The following is a 9046-nucleotide window of genomic DNA, read 5'->3' on the forward strand; positions in this document are numbered from 1 at the left end:
TGGGTGGGGGCTGCAGGGAGTGGCGGGGGTTGTGGGGGCTGTGGGGGTTGTGGGGGCTGTTGGGGGCTGTGGGGGCTGTGAGAACCCGCCATGGGCACACAGAGCTGCGGTAGCGGCCTCGCTGGGCGCTGCACGGAGCGCCCGGCCTGTGGCAGCAGTGTAAGGAGCTGAGCCGGGTCAGCACGGCGGGCTGGACGCCGGAGCCCCGCGCGGAGCTGCGTAGGATACCTGCACCGCCGTCCTGCGAGCACTGCGGGCGGCTCTCAATGCTCATTGCCTCCGGAGCTGTGCCGCCGCGCTGAGCCAGAGCGCACACAGCGCCCGCTACTCACACTGCGCTCACAGCGCACACAGCGCCCACTACGCACACTGCGCTTACTGCGCTCACAGCGCCCACTACGCACACTGCGCTTACTGCGCTCACAGCGCCCACTACGCACACTGCGCTTACTGCGCTCACAGCGCACGCTGCGCACACTGCGCTTACTGCGCTCACAGCGCACGCTACGCACACTGCGCCGGCTGCGTACAGCTCCGCCCGGTGCGTATGAGCAGACAGCAGGGAACTGTGAGACCGAACAGCGACCGACCGACACTTGTACCGACCGATAGTTCCGCGTACGGAGCGGCTGTTCTGTCCGTCTCTTTTCCCCCGTTAGGCAATGCATGTTGAATGGAAAATACACGCTTTGCTCAGAAGGAATGTCAGTCTAAGAACGCATGCTGCAGACAGTGTGCATCAGACTGAAGAAGAGCAGATCGATGACCGGGAGCTGCAAAACGGTTTAACCGCTGAATGTTTTCTCAGGGAACGCCTGCTGCAGTCCCGAATCCGGGGTGCCGTCACTAGTGAAGCTGTATTCTTATTATTTAGATTTATTTTCCTTATTGTTGCGGTGTGAGCGGTGCCACCGCCACCCGGCAGCGCTCAGCAGCACCGCGCACCGCCCGACGTGGGACGCGGCACCGCAGGAAGGCGGGAGCACGGGGGGAAACGCTTCGGCACCGGAATCTGCTGTTGGAGTTCACGCCCTTCTAATCCTGCTGTCTGGAAAGGGATAAAGCAAGGCTGGAAAGAGCTGGGAGAAACCAGAGGTGATGAAATGCGCATCAGCGTCGAGAAAGTGGCCGATTTGTGGCAGGGCAGGCGAGGCTGTGCGTGGCACTGAGGAAACGCGGAAGGAGACACAGAGTACAGCGATTGAACGGAGGTTTGAAACAAATAAAAGGTTTTTGCTCATGCAGGGCATGAATTAATCTCTAGAATTCGTAGGCAAAGGGAAGCATAGAGGCCCGAGCCAGTAATTAGTTCCAAATCCAATCAGATTAACTCGAGAAATTAGACACCTTTATTGGCTGTTAAATGGAAAGAAGCAGAAAAAAACTCTTTTTATGTTCCTAACCTGAAGATTACTGTGAGGACGACTCCAAAATTGCCATCTGTATGTGCGCAGCTCTATAGGAGAGGCATTCCATCCCTTGGTTCATCTCTGTGGCCATCCTCTGGTTGTGCTCCAGCAGGTCCATGTCTCTCCTGCACTGAGGACTCCATATCTGGCACAGTGCTCCAGGTGAGGCCTCACCTGCGCAGAGCAGAGCGGCAGGATCACCTTCCTTGCCCTGCTGGCAGTGCTTTCTTTTGATGTGACCCAGGATATCATTCGGTTTCTGGGCTGTGAGGGCACGTTGCTGGTCTCGTGTCCAGCTTGCGATCCACCAGTACCCCCAGGCCTTTTTGGGCAGGACTAAGCTGAATCCTTTCATCCCCCAGCTTGTCTGGGGGTTGCCTCGATCCAGGTGCAGACCCCGCACTTGGAACCAGTGAGGTTCACCTGTGCCCTGCTCAGCCTGTCCAGGTCCCTCTGGATGGCATCCCGTCCCTCTGCTGCGTCCGGCAGCTTGGTGTCATTAGGGTGCACTCGACCCCACTGTCGATGTCACCGATGAAGATCCTGAGGAGTATCGGCCCCAGCACGACTCCCGTGGGACACCACGTGTCACCGATGTCCCTCCAGACATGGAGCCATTGACCGCCGCTCTCTCACTCGATTCTGCAGCCAGTTCTTCATCCACGGAACAGTTCACCCATCAAATCAGTATCTTTCCAATTTGGAGAGAAGGATGCTGTGGGCTACCATTTCAAAGGCCTTCCTGAAGTCCATATAGATGACATCCGTGGCTCTTCCCTTGTCCACTGATGTAGTGTCACCATCATAGAAGGCCATAGGCTTGTCAAGTGGGATTTCCCCTTGGTGAAGCCATGCTGGTTCTCCCATATCACCTCTGTTCCTTCTGTGTGCCTTAGCATAGCTTCCAGGAGGATCTACTCCAAGATCCTTCCCGGCAGAGAGGTGAGACAGACAGGCTGGTAGTTTCCTGGGTCATCCTTTTCAGATGTATTAAAAATGGCTCTGATGTCTTGTTTCTGCTCTCAGGGAACTTCACCTGATTGCCACAACTTTTCAAATGTCATTGAGAGTGGCTTGGTGACTACATCAGCTAAATCCCTCAGGACTCTGTGTTGCATCTCATAGGGACCCACAGACTTGTGGATGTTCAGGTTCCTCAGGAGGTCCTGCAGCTGATCTTTGCTCACATTGTGTGTGCGGGGAGGTATTGCAACCCCAATCCCTTCCTAGCAAACATAACATTTGAGGACTATGTGACAAGCAGTTAAAAGAGAAGACAGAGGTGAAGAAGTTGCTGAGTCCCTCAGACTCCATGTCTGTTGTTAGCAGCTAGAGCGCTGCCAGTAAGCAGCAGTGCGCACAGGACACAGCCACGCTGCTCTGAGAAAGGAGCATTACAGGCATGCCTGCAAAAGAGGCACGACCTCCAGGGCTCACGAGTGGGAAGTGCACTGCTGGGAGACCAACAGAATGAATTGAGGCCAGCAGCAGTCAGCACAAAAAACTCCTGGCCTCGGGTCTCAGCTGTTCTGACTCGCCAGAAAATATTCCCCCAGACTTACAGGTTTTGCTCCCAGTAAGTTGGTGCTCTGTTCCGCTTACTTACTGTGTATCCCGAGAAGGATGGTCGAAAAAGTCGAAGAGACAAAATCTGAAGCATTTAAAAAAAAAAAGCAGAAAAGAAGTTCTTTGTGGCGCTGGTCTTTGTGGACACGTGCATGGAGCAGTTTTTCTTCTTGTTGTAGACCCACTGGTGTACTTGAGCAAGCTGATTTTTCAGATGCCTCAAAGCAAACCTGCAAACCTGCAGAGCTCATGGATTGGGTCATCCTCACGCTGTGTAACTGTGTGTCCAGTCAAAGAGAGGAATATCTGCTGTGTCAGCTTTCCCAAACAGTGCTGCTGGAGATCAGGTATGTCGTGACACAGGACACAGCCTTGCTGTTGCCTCAGTTTGGATGGTTTCTAGAATTGAAGCCGTTCTCATGTGATGCCCTGTGCTAATTTGCAGATAATGCTAAACTGTCCCTGCTTTCTGCTCATCCTGTTTCACGTTAGTCCTTTCTGTAATCTAAAAAGGAGGAATAAACTTTGTTCTTGAGGAATTAAGCAATTTTTATTTAGCCCATACTTTGTCTCTCAGGGCAGCACTGTTTTTGATCTAATGCAAAAGCTTCCTAAAATTCAGTCCAATCTAAACTCTCTGCTGTCTAGTAACAAGGACTGCCAACAGACTGAGCTTGGGCGTTACAGCCCAGAGGTGGAGCTAACACGGAGATTTTCAAAAAGGAACGAGAAGGCTGAGAATCATATGCTTTGTCTGACATTTTTACGGGCTGTCCTACTTAAGGATTCTGCCTGTCCATAAGGATTCTTCCATGTTTCATTGGTTTAGCTGGAGCTGAGAAGCTCGGTGCTTATGACTTCAGTTCTTTGTGATACAGAGCTGTGCCACTTGCTGCCCAGACCAAATACACGTATTATTGGAGGAGATTACCGTATGCATTTTATTTTTTTCTTTAACGCTTTTTAACTGTGAGAGTGGCATATGCCTTCAAACAGGTAACATCCAAGATAAACTTATTTTTTTTTTCTTGGAACAGTGGGAAATGTGGATGCTTTCTTCCCTGCCGCTGTTTCCCATAGCAGTATTCTAGGAAGGCTTTTGTTGTTAACTGCTTACTTTCTTATTTTCGTACTGAAATAAACATACGGGAGCTGTTGTTTCCGCGGTCTCTGCTGTCCCCACGTGGCCAATCGGGGGAATTGCGGCCATGTAAGTTTGGTGCCGCAGGCAGCAGGACGCATGCGCGCAGGCACGCGGAAGTAGTGTACGTACGTTCTCGTCGCTCTGCGCAGCAAATCCACCGCGCTTTGTTATGCTTAGTCCTCCAGGCAATAATGCAGATGCACTACAAAAATTATAAATTGCATCAATTTCTTCGAAGCCCTAAGATGCGGGCGAGCAGTCAATTCCTGGGCCGCTGGCTCAGCAATGCCTTCCTCCCTTCCAATCCGCTGTGCTCCTTGTCTATTTCTTCGTGCGGTCTGAACTCGAGCCTGCCCATAGAATACACTATTCTGGCTCCCAGCGGACCCCGCGCCCGTCGCCGGCGTAAAGAGCAGTCGAAAACAACACATGCGTAGGTGTGTACACGAAAATGCGCATGCGAAGTAATCTCTGCACATTGCCGCATGCGCAATGTGCTTTCCGGAGACTCGCACATGCGTATTGTGGTGCCGCGACGAGCGCATGCGCAGCGTCGTGCCGGGACTGGCGCATGAATAATAAGTTCTTGAAGCTAGGACATGCACAGTGCCGACCCGAGATTGGCGCATGCGCAGTGCGTTGTGGAAAAATGGCACAAGCGCAATGTGTCAAGATCGGCGCATGCGTAGTTCTGCCTTCAGACTGGCACATGCGCACTGCGCTGCCGAGTGTTGCGAATGCGCAGTGCGTTACAGCCAATGGCACATGTGCAGTAGTACCAAGATGGGCGCATGCGTAGTGCCGTCTCCAGACTCGCATATGCGCACTTCCCCGCCTAGTGTCGCGCATGCGCAATGCATTGTAGACAATGGCACATGCACAATATAGTGCAAGATCGGCGCATGCGTAGTGCCGTCTCCAGATTAGCACATGCGCACTGCGTTGCTGAGAGTGACGCATGCTCAGTGCGTTGTAGAAAATGGCACATGCGCAATATGGTGCCAAGATTAGCGCATGCGTAGTGCCGGCTCAAGACTCGCACATGCGCACTGCGCTGCGCTTGCGCATTGAGATGCAGAGACTGGGACATGCGCAATGCAGTGCAACAGGTGGCGCATGCGTAGTGCCTTGCCGAGAGTGGCACTTGCGCATTGCGCTGTAGAGACTCGGGCATGCGCAGTGCACTGGCGGGACTAGCTCATGCGCAATGCAATGCCAAGAGTGACACTTGCGCGCTGCTGTGCCGAGGTTGGGGCATGCGCAGTGCGGTGTCGAGAGTTACGATTGCGCAGTGCAGTGCCGTTACTGGCGCGTGCGTAATGCAGTGCCCAGATTCGTGCATGCGTACTGCTTTTCCGAGCCTTGCCGGTCCCGGTTGGTGCCGTGTCGGTTCTGCTACACGCCAGCACCATGACCGTGAATCTCCGGGCTCCTCCGTTCCACTGCCGCTGTGAGGGCTTTTAAACGGCTGGGGGTGGAAGGAGACGTTCGCTAGTTCACCGGGGCGGCGAGCGAGTTGGATGCCGCGAGGCGCTGAGGGGCAGCTGTGAGCCGAACCGTCCGTTCCCGGGGGGGCTCGGGCATAAAACGCCGGAAATGGACGAGGGGCATCCTGGGTTAGAAGGGGGAGAATATCGCTGAGCCGGCGATCCAAGAATTGCCTCCTTGCCCGTACCCGTAGCGGTTTGTAGAAACAATTGCTATCTTTAAGTTGACGGACGTATGTTCGCTCTTAGCTGGAGGACTGATCACCATAGAGAGCGGCGGATTAGCTGCGCAGAGCGCTTAGAACGGCACCTCCGCGTTTGTAGGCGCATGCGTTATGCTGCTGGCAGGACTTGGCGGCAGGCAGCGGCAGTTCCGCGCATTGGCCACGAGGTGGCAGCAGAGACCGCGGAAAGAACGGTTCTGAGGGATTGATTGCAAGAGTCGGCGGCGGACAGCGGCAGTTCCGCGCAATGGCCACGAGGTGGCAGCAGAGGCCGCGGAAAGAACGTTTCTGAGGGCTTGATTGCGAGAGTCGGCCGCGGACAGCGGCAGTTCCGCGCAATGGCCACGAGGTGGCAGCAGAGGCCGCGGAAAGAACGTTTCTGACGTGATTTACGCGAACCCGCGGCGCAGTCCCTGGCGATCCGTTCTCTGTGTATCGTGTGAATGCGGGGGAGGAACGCGAGGTTAGAAGTGGATGGGTTGTTGGGGGAAAGACGAAGAGGGAAGCTGCTCCAAACCCAGGAGAGCTGTGCTAAGTGCTTATAAATAGCCGTTAAAAAAGAGATTTTTTTTGTTTTGTTATTATTATTATTATTTCTTTCCCTTTTTGTCCAGCGTCTGTTTAATTTTTCCTAAATGTTCGCATACCAAAATGCAACTGCCTGGCAGATTTAATGATAACGAATTAAAGCCCGTTGGCAGAAAGCGCAGGGCCATATTAATGTTCGTTCAGCCTCTGTCTTGTTCATACTTCAATGTATTTGTTTCCAAGGGCATTTCTTCAACTCCAGGTTTCATTTTTGGCTTTTTATTCTTTTTTTATGCCAGAAAGCGGGTAGTTTTAGGCCCTAGCAGGTCTACACAGGCAGTCACAGCACAAAGCTGCAGTTTTGAGATTAGTGTGGACCATTACAGTGTTTCCACAAAGATGAACGAAAACTGTCGTTCTCCACCTAGATTTACAGACGGAAAAAATGAATTCCCCTGCATGGAAAGAATCACAGCTGCGTCACAGCTGCCATTGGCAAGATGGCCCGAGAGCTGTGCGGGTGCATCTGGCTCAGCTGCAGCTTTTCATCTGCCCTTCCCGGGTCCTCCTGCAGCCGGACAGATTGCCCACAAGGGCTCGGAGTCCTCAGACCCTCCCCGGCCAGCTGCAGCAGTCGCTCCTGCCAGCACTCCCTTTCCCCCGGCCATTCCCGTGTGGCAGGCTGGAGCCCTGCGCGGCAGAGGAGGAGAGAGCTGCAGGCAGACGGAAAACGGGGTGCTGGGATTCCTCCAGCCTGCCGCCAGATGTCTTCTCTGGCGTTTTGGGGGTGGGCAGGGGAGCGTGGGAGCAGCCTGGAGGCTCTGGGCAGGAGGGAAGGAAGCAAAGGTGCAGCTGCAGGCAGCGGGCTCTGAGCTGGAGCAGCGCGGCCAGGCACGGCTGCACAGCTCACAGCCTGGGCACACGGAGGGAGTTGGTCCAGCTGAGGGCTGCAGGGCTGTCCTTACCAAGCACTCCCCCGTCCCGCAGGTCTGCAGCAACTGTACCAGTTGCTCGAGCTCTTCCCGCTGCAGGAGCTCGGAAGTGACAACAAGCCTGACCCGACCCAAGCAGGTAATGACAACATCTACACACAAATACACGCTCGATACAGAATCTGGCACTCTACAGTCATCTCAGAGCTTGTTGCTGCTTTTTAGGTTGCTCTGCAGCTATGCTGTCCTTTCCCCTGCATTCCCCTATGTCTTGCCCCCTTCCTTCGTCCCCTGCCTTCCCCATTCCTTTTTCAGGCTTTCTCCTTTCTTTCCTTACTTCCTTCCCCATGCCTTCTCCCTGCAACAGCCCCTGTTCTGCTGCTCTTCTCAGCTAATGATCCTTAAAACACGCTTTTCAAAGGCATTGGATCAGACCGCATCCTGTCACTGATTTAAAAAAATCAACAAGTACAGCATTATGTATGGATAACAAACTCCAAGCTGCGTGAAGACCAACAGCAGCTCCTCACCCTGGAGTGTCACCATCACCCCCAGGTTGGGCTGGCACTGCTCATCTGCCCTGCAGCGCTGCTCACATGGCAGCAGCAGCACCTCCTGGCACGGCCTGCCTCTTCCCTGTGTCACTTCTACATGTCACCTGTTCTCACCTCTGTAGCTGTGACCCCACATGTCCCCTCGTATCTCCTCAAGTCCCCCACACTCCCTGCCCCGCTTCGCTCCATGCCGACGTCACCGTGGGGTTGAGGACAGGGACAGGGATGCCTGTGGGGTGCGTGGAGCCCTGGAGAAGTTGGTGGCCATGCGCAGTGGGGTGATGCTGTCCTCGGCGCACGGCTGTGACAGTGGGGTGGGGGTAGCGCCCTACAAGTGGGGGACATTGCCCCCAAAATGGGGCTTGTGCCCCACGCCTGTGGGCAAGTTGTATGGGGAGTGCTTTGTGGAGACGATTTGTCCTTTCTGCCAATCTGCAGTGACTGCAGCAATCCCGCGTGGTGCTGCAGCAGCAATGGGGCACTGCAGTACGTCAGCGATCTCTGACTCGAGGAGCGCAGGGGCTGCACGAAGTCCGCACGCTGCAGCCTCCCTGTTTCTCTGGGGCTCGGGACTGATGTCTGAGCCAAAAGGCCACACGCTGCCGCACAGGCAGGTGCCGGGTTCACCCACTGAGGACATCAACCCCTAAAATAATTTCACCATGGGCTTTAATTGCGGTGCGAGTAGATGACGCGCGTTTCTCACTGGGGAGCCGTAGGCTGAGCCCGGCAGTTTGGCAGGCAGCACTCACTCCGTTCACACCAGTAATCTCAGCCCTTTTTGCCGCACACGCAGCTCCTCAGCATCTTGCTGAGATTTTGGTACTGAAACCTGTGCTCCCCTGTTTGTTAGAAATGTCACCGTTTGCCATTGAGGACAGACTGGAATCCGAGTATGTGGACCATCCTAGCTGGTCCGTTGATTAAACCCCCTCGCCCTTAACCAGACAGGCAGACCCCATTGGCTGCCGGTTCATTCCTTTTTTTTCTTTTTTTTTTCTCCTTCATGCTTTTAGGGGAACTCTGAGATGGCAGCCTGAAGCAGTGATGGAGCAGCTGGTGAGGGGTGCAGCCCTGCAAGCACAGATGGAAGCGGTGCACGTGTGGGACCAGATGGGGCTGAGCCTGGCTCCACCCCTCCCTCCCCTCATTTAAGGGCTGGCAGCCCCACAGGCAGCGTTTCTTCCTGGAGATGCCTCCTG

At 54.4% G+C, this 9046-nt stretch overlaps 2 protein-coding genes and 1 long non-coding RNA gene across 8 annotated transcripts in view; 1 reads left to right on the forward strand and 2 right to left on the reverse strand.

The window, feature by feature from the left end:
* The window catches only part of M1AP (meiosis 1 associated protein), a 27142-nt gene extending 22541 nt beyond the window's left edge, over positions 1-4601 (reverse strand). For 2 of the 6 annotated variants that reach the window (XM_031553750.1, XM_019616009.2), the window contains exon 1: positions 229-578. The gene's annotated coding sequence lies outside the window, so the exon portion shown is untranslated. Of the gene's footprint in view, positions 1-228; positions 579-606; positions 849-1403 lie in introns of those variants that run through there. The other 4 variants (XM_031553749.1, XM_031553751.1, XM_019616010.2 and 1 more) reach the window with 3 other exon arrangements.
* MDGA2 (MAM domain containing glycosylphosphatidylinositol anchor 2) overlaps positions 1-9046 on the reverse strand; it is a 375704-nt gene that overhangs the window by 315655 nt on the left and 51003 nt on the right. The window lies entirely within an intron of this gene.
* LOC109367950 overlaps positions 5411-9046 on the forward strand; it is a 6220-nt gene continuing 2584 nt past the window's right edge. The window contains exon 1 of the long non-coding RNA XR_002115560.2: positions 5411-6293. This is a non-coding gene — a long non-coding RNA (uncharacterized LOC109367950). The remainder of the gene's footprint in view (positions 6294-9046) is intronic.

Source organism: Meleagris gallopavo, chromosome 5, assembly GCF_000146605.3.
Source record: "Meleagris gallopavo isolate NT-WF06-2002-E0010 breed Aviagen turkey brand Nicholas breeding stock chromosome 5, Turkey_5.1, whole genome shotgun sequence".
In the NCBI taxonomy this organism is placed as follows: domain Eukaryota; kingdom Metazoa; phylum Chordata; class Aves; order Galliformes; family Phasianidae; genus Meleagris; species Meleagris gallopavo.